General features: G+C 37.8%; 1 long non-coding RNA gene across 2 annotated transcripts in view; it reads right to left on the bottom strand.

Moving 5' to 3' along the window:
- Window positions 1–12,052: 12,052 nt before the first annotated feature.
- The window catches only part of LOC115514306, a 56,255-nt gene continuing 52,662 nt past the window's right edge, over window positions 12,053–15,645 (bottom strand). For both annotated transcript variants that reach the window (XR_004343659.1, XR_003968938.1), the window contains one exon: window positions 12,053–12,853. This is a non-coding gene — a long non-coding RNA (uncharacterized LOC115514306). The remainder of the gene's footprint in view (window positions 12,854–15,645) is intronic.

Raw genomic sequence — 15,645 nt, forward strand, 5'->3', positions numbered from 1 at the left:
TTTCCTTGTATTTGGGATTATACATGTGTCAAGTAGGTTTATTCCCGTCTTCAAAACCTCACTCCCTTCCTTGATAATAAGGGCATATGATTTCCTACTGCCATCAAATCTTTTATAAATGGGAGAATGAAAGGATAACAGCATAAAAGACGGTACTTTAAGCACATAATAACTCTTACATTTAAATGTGTAGAGTAGTTGGGGCACCTGGGTGGCTCAGTTGGCTAAGCATCCAACTTCAGCTCAGGTCACGATCTCACGGTTTGTGAGTTCGAGCCCCTTATCGGGCTCTGCACTGACAGTTCAGAGCCTGGAGCCTGCTTTGGATTCTGTGTCTCCCGCTCTCTCTGTGTCCCTCCCCAACTTGTGCTCTCTCTCTCTCTCTCTCTCTCAAAAGTTAAGTAAATAAGTATTTAAAAAATTGTTTTTAATAACACTGCTGTTGTGTTTTCTATATCAATTGGCATGAGTCTTAATAAATACAAGTTCAATTCAGTTCAATTTAATTCTCGTTGATAGTGAAGACAAATATACTGGAAAAGACATAGTACAGTGGTTCTTTTATTTTTTTTTATGTTTATTTATTTTGAGAGAGACAGAGACAGTGCAAGCTGGGGAGGAGCAGAGAAAAAGAGAAAATCTCAAGCAGACTCTGCACTGTCAGCTCAGAGGCCATGTGGGGCACAAACTCAAGAAACCGTGAGATCATGACCTGAGCTGAAACCAAGAGTCAGACACTTCATCGACTGAGCCACCTAGGCGCCCCTAGTCCAGTGGTTCTTAAATGTTAGCATAAAGCAGAATCATCTGAGGGCTTATGAAAGCATAGATTTCTTTTTTTTTTTTTTTTTTATGAAATTTATTGACAAATTGGTTTCCATACAACACCCAGTGCTCATCCCAAAAGGTGCCCTCTTCAATACCCATCACCCACCCTCCCCTCCCTCCCACCCCCCATCAACCCTCAGTTTGTTCTCAGTTTTTAACAGTCTCTTATGCTTTGGCTCTCTCCCACTCTAACCTCTTTTTTTTTTTTCCTTCCCCTCCCCCATGGGTTCCTGTTAAGTTTCTCAGGATCCACATAAGAGTGAAACCATATGGAATCTGTCTTTCTCTGTATGGCTTATTTCACTTAGCATTACACTCTCCAGTTCCATCCACGTTGCTACAAAGGGCCATATTTCATTTTTTCTCATTGCCACGTAGTACTCCATTGTGTATATATACCACAATTTCTTTATCCATTCATCAGTTGATGGACATTTCTAAGCTCCATCCCAGAATGTCAGATTTAGAAGGTCTAGGGTGGGGCTGCATGTGCATTTCTAGTAAGTTCTCAGGTGTGCTGATGCTGTGGCCCAAAGAACCACTTTAGCATCCCTTGGTATGATTACTTTCATTTAATATTGATCTTCTCATAGGCAAATAATTTTTTATTCTAGATTCCAGCTGCATTTTGTGTTTTGAGCCAACAATCATTACATCTTTAACTTATCCCACTGTATTTCACTGAAATGTATGAAATTGTTGCTATTCATCCAGTTTTAAGCATTAAAATTGAAATTGCATATGATTTAACCTAATTTTAAACTTAACCAAGGGAAAATTTTTTCAATATTTATTTTTATTCAGACAAAAAAGCCTCCTGATTACAGCTCTCACACAGTCAAGTTCTCAGCCTGAAGAGTCTGGTTACTTCCTCAGGCTCAAGTTACATCTTGCTTAGTTCCACAGAGGAGGATAATAGGAAGAAAATGTTCTTTGCCTGGGATACAGCATACAGTTAGAAAATTCTTGAAAACCAAATAGTGTATCTTCAAAGGAGTAGGTCATAGCTTTTGGGATTAATTTTCTTTGTTAGGCTTCTTTTCATGTCAAAGTACTAAAACAAAGTTTTTTATTTACTTTGAGAGAGAGAGAGAGAACGCAAATGGGAGAGGGACAGAGAGCGAGGGAGAGAGTGAATCCCAATCTGGCCCCACGCTGTCAGTGTAGAGCCTGATGCAGGGCTCGATTTCACAAACCATGAGATCATGACCTGAGCTGATCAAAAGTAGGTCGCTTAACCAGCTGAGCCATCCAGGCACTCCAAAATATCTTCTGATATGCCAGACAATTTGCATCAAACAATAGTCTTATGGGTTAAATATCGAGAAAACAGATGTTGATGAATAGACCATTTTTTCCTTAAGGTATACTAGAGGCTTAAAAATCATAGCTAACAAGGCATATTCAGTATTGTTGGATTTAACTCAAAATGCTGAAAAAAAAAAGAAATTTAATTAAAAAAATATAATTGTGGGGGCGCCTGGGTGACGCAGTCGGTTAAGCGTCCGACTTCAGCCAGGTCACGATCTCGCGGTCCGGGAGTTCGAGCCCCGCGTCGGGCTCTGGGCTGATGGCTCAGAGCCTGGAGCCTGTTTCCGATTCTGTGTCTCCCTCTCTCTCTGCCCCTTCCCCGTTCATGCTCTGTCTCTCTCTGTCCCAAAAATAAATAAACGTTGAAAAAAAAATTTAAAAAAAAAATAAAAATAAAAAAAATACAATTGTGCAATTTTGAATATTTTTCTAAATTTTTCCCCAGTTTTCACATTCTTTTTTATTTTCTTTTAGAGAGCATGAGTGGGGGAGAGGGGCAGAGGGAGAGAGGCAGAGAGAGAGAGGGAGAGAGAGAGAGAGAATCTCCAGCAGGATCCACCCTCAGCGTGGAGCCCAGCACAGGGCTCAATCCCATGACCCTGGAATCATGACCTGAACCTAAATCTAGAGTCAGATGCTCAAACTACGGAGCTACCCAGACCCCCCCCCCCCACATTTCTTTTTTTTTAATTAAGTTTATGGTTTGGGGGCGCCTGGGTGGCTCAGTCAGTTGAGCGTCCGACTCCAGCTCGGGTCATGATCTCGCAGCCCGTGAGTTCAAGCCCCTCATTGGGCTCCGTGCTGACAGCTCAGGGCCTGGAGCCCGCTTCGGATTCTGTGTCTCCCTCTCTCTCTCTGCCCCTCCCCCACTCGGGCTCTGTCTCTCTCTGCCTCTCAAAAATAAAGAAAAGTAATAAAATTTTTTTTTAATTTATGGTTTGTACTATGCCCAGAAACACAGCAGGATGTTCAATGATGTCCCAATCTATTAAGAAAATTCTTATGTTTAAGTCTTAGGAACGAAGTTCTTGTTCATGGTTGGGTTTCCTATGTAGGAAATCAATTTGTGAGTCTAAAATGAAACCAATTTCCAATGACAGGCTTGGGAATTTAGCTATGACAGTCATACATATGAACTGCACCTGTCATCGTAATAACCTCCAGCCAATCAGACTAACCGAGTCTTTGTTGTACCCAATTCTGCTGCAAGTGGAGAGCCAGTGATTCTAATCTTCACATTTAAATTGATAGTAGCTGGGAAATTGGACTGTCAGTGAAGAAATTTTTTAATTGTCCAAAATATGTTTTGCCCTGTTGAATTTCTTCATAAATGCTATTTTTTACAAAAAAAAAAAAACATGTTGGCAAACAAACGATCATTTTTACCCTTGTCATAACATTTTTAAAAAATGACAGAATATTTTGTCATTCATAACCACAACTGTGTTATTCTTTTCTCATTATGTAGGTAATCTTATCCCATTCCGTCTTATTTCTCCTTTTTTTTTTCTTTTCCCTGAATAACACAACCTGGTACAAAGTGGTTAGTTTTTGTTTAAATTTCTACATCCGAACTTTGCATCGTATAGTCGTGATATTGGCTTCTTCTGTCAGCAACTACTCTGTGATTCCAATATCTTACTGGGTATGACTTGGGAAGTGGGAAGTTTGTTTTAACTTACACAAGAACATGGACTTTTAAAACAGAGAAACGTGCATTTTAATCCTAATTATGCCACTAATTATCTCTGTGACCTTAAGCAAGTAACTTACTTTCTTGAAATCTTAAATTTTTCCCTTTTAAAATAAGTATATAAAGACTTGCCTCTCTGTGAGAAAAATCAGCACAGGTCCTGAAATTTAGGTGAAACACAAAAGTTTTGGAAGGCAATAGTATTAATATGTTACCTGAAAATACCATATTTGAAAAGTTAAAAATATCGGATTAACCTCCATCATATCTGAAGCTGATTTGAACTTTAAGAAATTAATTCATCCCACAAGTATATATCTTGCATATCTGTCAAGTTTGGGATTTGGCTTGCCCATGAAATTTACATCAGAGTTTAGAGCTACCCATGGGAGCAACTTATAGGGTGAGTCCCTAAAGCAATGTAACAGCCAAGCAGTCTACTAGGAACTTTGTACGTAATCCACAAAATACTACTTTGGACCAGGTTTTGGTCTCTTTTTCCCCAAAGCCTATGTTCTATTGCAATATCATACTGTGAAATAGAAGGCTGGGTCTTACTCCTGGCAGAGCAGAGCTTTGTGATATCTCATCCTATCTAATATATCACATCTCCTAACATGCCATTATTTTACAGATACCTAAGAAAGATTAAACAGCTGACCGTGAAATTATAGCTCATCCTTTTTTCTCTTAAAATTTTAATTTCATCCGTACTAAAAGAGCCCATTTAGACTCATTCAGAATTATATATTAGTCTTATGCATGCGTGTATAGAAAGGAAAACATAAGCAAAATTGATAGGTGAAGGCATCTGAAAGGCTTTTTCATATTTCAAGTTCAACTCTACTAAATCATGTTTTGTACAAGAGTTGTTAACGTCTGTGATTTTCCACACAAAAGCATCATCTGTGCCATTAAGAGCATTGGTGATGCAGCATTTCTTACAAAAGAGCTCTATCATCGTGTCCGGAATTTTCTTCCAAGCCCCTGGCACTAATCCTGCCAGTTTTTATGCACATGTGCAAACAATAGCATCCACAATGGGAGTACCACCTAGCCACCAGCAATTGTAAAACAACTAATTTCAGAGGTGAAAATATGAAAAATGTACATCTTGGAATCAGTAAAGTGCAGTGCTTGGCGAAAGAGCTATAACTGGTTAAGTAGAACTATTTTACTGGTTTATGGAAGTTGATAATCAGTTTTTGAATATAAAAAGATAGTGTTCTGTTGATTTGTATTTTGTCCCATTTTTTTTCTCCTTTATTCTTCTGGAATTACTATTTGTCTCTGACTCTCCTAAATTCCATGAAACAGAAACTGACCACAGTGACCAAGGCAACTAGGGATTTATTTTTCTCACATCACCAGCAAGACTCGAGGTAGAAACTCTAGGGCAAGTGGGAGGCACCACAATGCGAACCAAAGATCTACGCTGCTATTTTTTATCTGCTGAGGCTCAAATGTTGTCATATGGTCATGGTTGCAAGATGGTCAGTGCCTTATGGCCACATCCCCAAGAGGAACTGGGGAAGAACAAAGGGTGAACGTCATCATGGAAACACCAGTCCTTCTTCATCGGGTTTCTTCGTACATCCTACTGGCTGGCACTGGGTTATACAACAAACCTAATTTCAAAAGAGTCTGAGGGGAGAAATATTTTTTTTTAACTGGGAATATTGCTTCTCCGGTTATATGGGGGCTCTCTTGGTAAAAAAAAAAAAAAGTGGAAGATGATTATTGGTAGGAAAGTAGCTCTACCTACTTATTATCACTCTATGGCCCCCAAAGTTCAAAAGTATGAAGTCGTATGCTTGCCATATGCACACGGAAGGTTTTGGTTTTGCTAATGCAATTGGGTAGGACTTTACTGGGAGTTAAAGAGATCTCTTTGATAATGTAACTAATTAATATATTGTACATCCTTGTCTCCATAAAAAGCATTAGCTGTAAAGTAAAAACAAATAAAAGACATCAAAACACTTAAGAAGAATTAAAGGCACATAATATTGTCATAGTTTTCTAATCCAGAACATTGCTTTACACATAACAAGCATTTAATGAATGTATATAGTATGAATCTGTAAGTATTTGTATCACTTTTCAAAAGACTCAGATTTTATTTTTTTCCTACATCACACTGGGAGGACAGATCCCTATGAAAGTGATGTAATAATAATCCCTTACATGTGTACAACATTTAACCCCAGGTACTTTCTGCCACATTCAAATTTCAACTTCCAAAAAGTTAAATTATAAAAGATATTTACATATTAATCATAAATTGCTATAATCTTTCCACTAGCAAACAAAGCAATATGTCCTTTGATATACAGTCACACTTGTATGAAAGTTTCACTTCTGAAGTGTTTACCGTTGCTTCTTCACCTGTCTCACCCTCACCTTTTCTCAGCCTTTTGTTCCTCTTAACAGTTACTTTAACTCTTTCACCCATATATAGACTTGAACTTCGCTATTTTTCAGGAAATCCTTACACTTATACCATGATTCTTTGTTATTCCCTATACCAGTAAGGATAAACCATTGTAAACTCTCCCTTTGTAACTAAGCTGCCCTTCCTTCTCTCTCCATCTCCAGTTGTCTCAGTTTTCTGGATCCTGCTTCCACTAGGCACGTGCCGAAAATACACTTTGCTGTGATCCTTCTTACTCGGACCCTTCTCTTAGGAAGATACTGCCTCGACAACCGTATAATTCTACAAGTTTTTAATCCGGAGTCATCACTTATGCTATTCCACTGACATTTGGTTTGTACTAATTTTTAGGTCTCTTACAGACAATTGCCAATCATTACAATACTCGAACCTTCAAGTTCATTGATTTTCAATTTCACATTCGTTATTAGACTTCATTAGATCTTACTGTATAGCACATTCCTGTGGAGGGTTTTGGGGGGTTTGGTTTTTGTTTTTGTTGGTTGGTTTTTTTTTTTACTGTTTTGCAAGACTTTTGAGGTTTTTTCTGTTTATAAAAGCCTACATAAACTATATTACTTTTTATCTCCATTATATGCTAGGCTACTAGGAATTGGGGAATTGTGTCTAAATAATCTCTGTACTTCTACAACCCAGCAGGGTCTAGAAATACACAATAAATTGTTGGATGAATGAATGGCTCTCCTACCACATTTTTTATTGTTCCCCTTTACAGTTAACAATCTGTTTAAGTGATGTGCTCATTTCACTAGTCATTTGACATGAGCAGGCTGAATCCAAGGAGCACCCTCATCATTGTTCCTGTGTTCAGCTTCTAAAGTAAACATACACACAGCAAACTTGAAGAACATCCAGACTGATGTGCCTGGAATCTTATTCTCTTTGGGCAAACACTGTGAGCTGCCTTCCTGTTTGCAGTGTTGTTTCATTAGGTCATGAAAAGGGCTCCATCAGAAGGCTGGCATGCCCCATTAGTGGAATTACACTCAACTAAGGTTCAAAAAGTGTTGGCAACAAAAAAACACTTGATCCATACTACTGGTTTTTATACGTTACTTTGCTGACTTCTCTACTGCCTAGGTTTTCATGTGCATCTTCTTCTCATCACAGAATACCCCAAGAATTTTCGTTGGCCCTTGATTATCATGTCTCCAACATTTATTAAACACCTCTTTGGAAAAATGCACCCCCAACCCCACTGCTCATGCTCCATCCATCCCAGAGTCTAATCTCTCCTAAATTGGCCTACCCCTGATACTAATGCTAAACGTTTTTGTAGCCATGTGATTGTCCTGTTGGAAATGGTATCCACTGAAGGTAGAAGGTGATCTCGGTGGTAATGATACTGGAATGACGTAAACTATAAAACTGAAAACTATGACTTCAAAGACAGATTTTAGAGAGTGAATAAACTGAGTTCTTTTCTCCTCTGCAGTTACATTCTCCAGAGCCTACAATCTAGATATTATTGTGGAGAAAGACGACTACTACCATATGGAAGTCAAAATGAGAGTTAGGCAAGGTGGTCAGCATAAGTTTGGACCAATGACTGAGGAACAACAATACTGAGGAGCACCAATAACCAGTCAGTAACTTAATTTCTGAGTAATAATTATACTCAGTTGCTATCTAGTATATTTAAGGAAGTTGTGTTAAGGGCTACTGGTCATGCTGTGTGGTAGTAAGGGACAGGCCCGTGTCCACCCATTTCAGAAAGAGTCAAGGAGAGTGCAGTGTTCCTTGAAGCCAAAAGGAAATGGCAATTGTGGTTAGTGAGATCCCAATGGAAAGGACCAGCTCCTGGGGTATGTTGGTGTTCTGAGCACCAGCAACCCTCCCTACACTGGGATTTGTCCTCTACTGCTAAACTTGCAATCAAATAACTTGCTATTATTGGGGGCGCCTGGGTGAATCAGTCAGTTAAGTGTCTGACTTCTGCTCAGATCATGATCTCACAGTTCACGGGTTCAATCACCACGTCGGGCTCTGTGCTGACAGCTCTGAGCCTGGAGCCTGCTTTGGATTCTGTGTTTCCATCTCTCTCTGCCCCTCCTCTGCCCTCTCTCTCTCTCAAAAAAAAAAAAAAAAAATTCAAAGAACTTGCTATTATTAAGAGATCTGGGGGTGGGGAATGGGGGGAAAAGTTTCCTACAGAGCATTCTGTGTGTTACTTATTTTGGATAGAAGGATAGAAAAATGAACAACTCTGACCAGAAGGAGCTTACATTCTAGGAGAACAAGTAACCAATGAAACAAACAATTATAGTGTAGTATGTGACATGAAAATAATGCGTACAATGTGAGGGTCTATCTTTCTTCGATACCTTCAATAACATAGTAATTCTGTTTGTCTCTCCTTTTTAAGGCTTTCTTTGTTGTACTACAACAACCACAGAATTTTAAAACTTTAAACACTGCCTCCTATTACAATATAACAAACCCTGTGTTTACCATGTGAAATACCCTATAGTTTGCTGGGAGTCCTTAAAGCCATAGAATTAAATGATTCATTTCCTGAGAACTTCAATTATACTAGATTTTTAGAGTAATGGCTTTATTTTAATATTAAAATAATCACTGAAATATTATAGAGTAGAGTGCAAAATTAATGATCAAATTTTTTAATGTCGCTAGAGAATTCAAAGATATTCTGTGCTTACTTACAGCAAAGGTTCTATTCCCAGACCCTCAGGAGTAATCGGTGCTTAGGGGAATATTTTAAGAAGTCTTAATTAAAAATTGTAGTGAGGGGTACCTGGGTGGCCCAGTCAGATCAGCATCTGACTCTCAGTTTTGGCTCAGGTCATGATCTCACAGTTTCGTGGGTTCGAGCCCCATGTTCAACTCTGTGCTGACAGTGAAAAGTCTGCTTGGGGTTCTCTCTCTCTCTCTCTCTCTCTCCCTATCGTTCTGCACCCCCCCATTCATGCTGTCTCTGTCTCTTTCAAAATGAATAAACTTAAAAATAAATAAACAAACAAATAAACAAAAACTGTGATAACAGCCCACATGCCATGATTCTCCTTTTTAAAGCAAAAGATATACACATATACAAAGAATACATTTAATGTATATGTAAGTTATCAAGAATAATATAATGAAATACTGCATTACCCTTACCATGTATCTCATCCGGTCCCCCACACCACTACCCTGGAATTTTTACATTCCGTTTTTTGTTCAATATTTTTTATGACATACACATACCCTAAGCAGTATATTGCTTTTGTATGAGTTGCATATTTGAAAAATTTTTATAAAGGTACTCCCACCGTATTATCCTGCTGAAAATAAATTTTTCACTCACATTGGTGTTTGTAGCTATTGTTTACTGATTTTCACAGCTGTATAATTGACATGGTATAAAGAAGACAAAAAAAAGTTTTACATATTCTCACGTCAATAAACATTAAGTTTGTTTCCAGACATTCACTTTTATATACATGGCTGCTGTGAACATTATTGTACGTGTTTCCTGGTGTACATGAGCAAAGATTATTGTGTTTATCTACGAGGGATTTTCTGGGTCATAGGATATGTACATTTTTAACTCTACAAAATAGTGCCAAATCACTTTCCAAACTATTTATACTATTTCCTTTCCAAAATACATGAGTTGTTATTGCTTTATATCCTTTACAACATTCATTATTGCCTGGCTTTTTGATATTTGCCAATTTGTAGAGTTGAAATGGTATCTGAGAGTTCAGCTTGCCCTTCCTCTGTGTCTTACAAAACTGACCTTTTATTCATGTCTATTGGCCTCTGAGTTTCTTCTTCTGTGAAATGATACTCAGGTAGTCCTCCTCCCCTCACCCCTGTATTTCTATTAAGTTATTCATTTTACTGGTTTTATTTTATTGATTTTGTATAACCGAGTTTAGTTAAAGGTGCTGCATGGACGATCTGTGCTTGACATGTTTGTTTATGTGCTTGGCATGTTTTTCACGTCTTCTAATGAAAATAGTTCTTAACCTCAATGTATGTAGGTAATCAACCTTTTCATTGAAGTTTGTCCTTCAGTAGGAAAACTTCTTCCTATTCCTAAGTAGGAGTAAAGGTAAGAAATTGTTTCTCCTTTGAGGACTGAATATCATAGCAAATTGAGAAGGGCTACTGGCTGATACTCATTTAACAGACTAGCCTGAATAACCAACACTCCCTATGTTCTCTATAAAAAAAAAAAAAAAATTGAATTTTCCAAGTTAATAAATTGCTTCTTTGTTATGGTCCATTGCAAACACCATCACAATATTTCCCTACATGTACTCTTCCTTGCAAAGTGATCCAGCTGCCCTCTTCCATGGTGAGCTGGTCTCTCTTTCCACTCCTTGCATCTGGAGGATATCCATGTGACTGCCTTGGTCAGTGGAACTTTAGCAAATGGGTGCAAGCAGAGGCTTGAAAATTGCTTATGCTTTTGGAGCTTGCATTCTTGCAGCTTTATGGAATTCTGAGATATCTATGAAAAGAAGCCCGGGCTGGTCTGTTAGAGGAGAGAAACCATGTTTTATTCGAAACAAGTTATCCTAGTGAGACCATCTTAGGAGCCCCAGTTAAGCTAGCCAGGTCCGAAGTACTCAACTAACCCAGAATCAGGCGGACAATAGATGTTTGTTGTTTCAAGTAACGAAGTTTGGGAAGATGTGCTATGCAGCAAAAGCTGATACATTACACAAGACTGACTTCTATTTCTGCTAATTACTTTATTTGTTTATGGGATCAGAGGCTGCTAGTGTCAAGAATTCATTATCTCCTTCTTCCTTTATGTAGCAGATGTTCCCCCCTTGATCTAGATACATGGGCAGCTCTGGACTACATTTTCCAGCCATCTTGCAGCTATGTAAGGCTATGTGACTAGTTTTGGGCCAGTAGAATGTGAGTAACAATGGCAAGTTTAACTTCAGGGTGTCTTCTTAAACATAATACTGTTTGCATTGGACTCTCTGCTTGCCCCTTCCTCCACTCCCCTTGTGTGCACTGGAATGTAGGCATAGCATAGTTCACCTTTAACTAAGCAAGAAAAGAAAACACCCAGGGGCGCTTGGGTGGCTCAGCCGGTTAAGGGTCCGGCTACGGCTCAGGTCATAATCTCACAGCTGGTGAGTTTGAGCCCTGCATCAGGCTCCATGCTGACAGCTCAGAGCCTGGAGCCTGCTTCAGATTCTGTGTGTGTGTTTCTCTCTGCCCCTTCCCCACTCACACTCTGTCTCTCTCTCTCTCAAAAATAAATAAACATTTTTTTAAAAAGTTAAAAAGAAGAGAAAGAAAAAAACACCTCAGGGGTTATTGTTTAGAGTCATCTGATTTTGAACTGTTCTCTGAAAATTTATTTCTGCCATATTAAAGCCACTCTGTTGGATTTATTTATTATAGCAACTTAACCTGTATTTTAAATAATATATTTACCAAGAGTCAGTTGTGTTCGTCTTCAAACTTATTTATGACAGATGTACTTGTTATTATAATTACATGATTTTTTAAAATATCTTACCCAATGAAATATGAGTGTAAAATAAAAAGAAGTTATTGTTTGTATGATAACTAATTTGAATATTTTGGAACAATTCAGTAAAGGCAAGTCACTAAAAGTTAGGTATGAATGAGACAATTGACAATGACAGGGAGAAAATCATCAAAACCTGAAGGATTTTTCCCTCAGAAAATCACGATCAAAATGTCTTTAAATTCTCCCTTAAGGACAGAAGAATGTTGTAAGGATGTTATTATGTGTGAGATTTGTACAAAAAAAGATAACTCTAAGATCCAACTGGTAGACATATTTAAAGAAAAGACTTTGACCCAAGATTATAAATGTAACAAATAAAAGTAAATTAATACGCTTTAGGATAGTATAGAACATCCAAAAAAAACTTTTTTGTTTTAACTATTATTCCCTGATTTGCCTGTTTTTATTTATTTATTTTTTTTGATGAACTAAACAAATATTGGTCCTGATGACATTAACTAAGAGAACACCCAACTATAATCTCTTCAAGCATGTGTTGATCATGTCTAGTTGAAGTAAAGTAGGATTGGATTTGGGGCAAAAATACAAGTGTGAGAATGACAGCAACCAGAGTGAGCATGCACTTTGCAAAGGGAAACTACAGCCTGACTCTAGGAAATTGTTGCCATGTGGCGTTCAAGCAAAATTTCCAGATATTTCCATTTGGTAGAACTTAGACATTGGTGTGTGTGTGTGTGTGTGTGTGTGTGTGTGTGTGTGTAATCTGTAGGTTTTAAATGTCAATAACTGTGGCGGAGACTGGTAACTACCTATCAAAATACATTCTCCTCTTTCACTAGACCACATTTATCAAGCTTCTCTTCATTTATCTGGGGCCACATGACTAGGTTTTAGCCAATATCAAGTATGCAGAAATGATTGCTGTTTTCTTTCTGGGTCTGATGTATAACATGTTATGAGATCCTTTCTCCTTCTGCTGCTTGCAATGCTGATAACTGGAGCGTCCATGTAAGGCATGTAATGAAGAAGATAGAGTTGTCTTCATCCTAGGTCCATGAACGACTACATGAACAGAGTCCTTTCTCCACCTCCCAACCTGGAACACAGGAAAATCCAGTCTGGATTGAGTGGAGAATAAATGTCAATTGCAGTAGAGCAATTACATTTTGAGTTTATTGGTTATACCATTTAATCAACACTAACCAATGTGACTGTTACCAACTTCAATGTAAAATATTATGCAGGGCAAGATTCAGTCCTCTGAGCCCCCATTTTAGAACCTGCATTTAAGCATCTTCTTACATTCACCTCCCCTTCCAGAAAATGCAGAGGCCACTTTATTATTTTTCTTCCTTCTGAGTCTCTCTCCTTTCACAGCCCTTTTTGAAAAAGATGATGAACTGAGTTACTTCTTTCTTTTCTTGTTTTCATTTTACCCTTCTCCATTCTATCCCTTTCTCTTTCTTTATTCTGCCTGTATCATTGGCTTTTCATTTTAGCTTTTCCTTTAGATTCCCTCCTTTTGAAGCTATCTGCACAAATGTAAAAACATTGCGTGTGCCCAAACTCCCAACACCCATGTTCTGACAGTTCTGATTTCCTTGTCCATTTTCATTTTTTTCAGTGAGGTTTTCATAAATTATAACCACACCCTGGCCTTACAATCCTCAACACTAATAAATATTTTTAAAAATAAAGGGATCTGAAAGATGGCGATTGGAGCGGAGCCATGTGGAGAGGGACACCAGGTAACAATGCTCGTGTGCCAACAGTGACCCAAGGCCTCACCCCTTTTCCTGTTCCCTCACTCCACTTTTGCTGGCTTTCATCGCTATTAATTTTTCTTGCTAGCAACTTCTTTTCTAACAAATGGTCCAAACTAAATGGTAATGTTTTAAATAGATTTTTCCATGTGGTTCTTTGTAAAAAGTGCTAGTCTGCCAGAATGGGGCCCAGTTGTCACAACACTACCAGTAGCACTTGCTATAGATCGGGCACCATTCTAAATGACTTCCTGCAATTCGAGGAACGAGACTCACAACAAAAACTATGAGATTGGTAGTAGAAGTAGTATTGCCCCACTTTATAGATGAAAAAACTAAGTCACAAAGTGTCCATGTAAGTTTCTGAAGACAGAAACTAGGTGAGACAACTAGTCAGATGAAGAATTGGTATTGGAGCCCAGAGAGATTGGCTCTATTCTGACTCTAGAGCCTTCTCGGAACCACAACACCACAAGCGACGATCCTAGGGCACAACAGAAGGATCTTTTCCAAAGTCCTACCAGAGAACCCCAGGTTTTGTAAGTCATGATATAAGACTTGTTCCAATCAATCAGACATTTTCTCTGTACTTCCAACTGCCTTTCGGTGTTGGGCACCCACATCTTACAAAGCTTTACAACATACTGTATCTAATTAGAATCTTCCACAGAACCTCGTATCTCGCAATACCTTCATTTTTGGCAGACATCTACAAAACAAATACATTGATGGCCTAGTCTACATTTGGGTGCACCAGTTGTAATAGTTTCAAATTCTTGAATATTAAAAATACCTCTTGCTTAATTGTTTATGGACACAATATCTACATATTTGATAATATCTTTCATTTCTATCCAGAAGCTTTGTTAGGTAGATAATCGTAAATATTTTAATTTGGGGGAGGGGGAAACTACATTGACTTCTCTGTATCCAAATGTTTAATATATACATTACAGCTGTTTTATTTATTTTGATTACTATGTTGAGGTTCATGAAACACAGAGATTGAGATCTCAAAATCCTCCCATCACCTGGAGTATTCTTAGCTCCCTAGGGAAATCTAAACATCTTGGTCCCTCAGGAAATATTTTAAAAGTGCTAGTCATCTTTTGTTTTGAAATTCAACATAAAATAGTATATACATCACCTCCTTCTCCAACAGGGTACAACAACTGGCAAAAACCTAATAAGGTAACTCCATGGGGTTATTAAACCAGTGGAGCAAGGTAACTCATGAAAGAATAATCTGAAATTAAAATTTGACTAGAATGCCATTCTTCACATTTTTCCAATACCAAGATTATGTATTTGTACACAATGCAGAACAAGAATTGTGGCAATTATCTGGATAATTTAGGCTAAGGACCACTTTCGCTGATAATAATCCACACAATTATAGTGTCTCTTTTTGGTTTGGCTTGAATTATTCAGGCAGCTGCCTCAATTTTTCCCTTCACTTTCCATCTATAGAGATAATACAAAATAAAAGGAAAACCATCATTGGAATTTTAAACAGTTTCACATTTCATTTAAAACATGAGACTTGTTAGGCTAGAGAAGTCATCTCAAGATGAAGGTAGTTCTACTGTAACCAAAACTGAATCTATTCGCAGTACGCTGCTGAAAGAATAACTAAGTTAAATCCTAGTTAGCATTCACAATGCTCTCTCCATATCCAACTTTCCAAAGTTAGGCAAAGAAAAATTATCAAGCGTCTATTTTGCAGACAGGTACAGCAAAGATGAAAACAAAAATAAGACATTTGTCCAATAACAAACTTTTTTTAATACATGAAAAACTAGATCATTCTCTTCACATCAAACCCAATAGTCTAACCACTATAGAAACCCCAAAATAAAAAAATTTTCTAATCAAGGAATTGAAAAGTCACACTTTTTGGTGGTTTTCTCCTTTCATTGTAACAGCCTCTAAAATATAGGAAGTTTTCTCTAGATTAGTAATGTCAAAAACATTTGGAAACTTTCTTAAGTTCTGCCCCCTTAATATCTTGCTAGTAAGCTAAAGGTCTTAATTTTGAAAGTCACGTAGCTTGACTCAGCCAACCAAAGCAAAATTAAGAGGAAAAAATAAGAAAGGGTAATAAGACTATATTTGAGAACCCTTA

This window comes from Lynx canadensis, chromosome B2 (assembly GCF_007474595.2).
Source record: "Lynx canadensis isolate LIC74 chromosome B2, mLynCan4.pri.v2, whole genome shotgun sequence".
Taxonomy (NCBI): Eukaryota; Metazoa; Chordata; class Mammalia; order Carnivora; family Felidae; genus Lynx; species Lynx canadensis.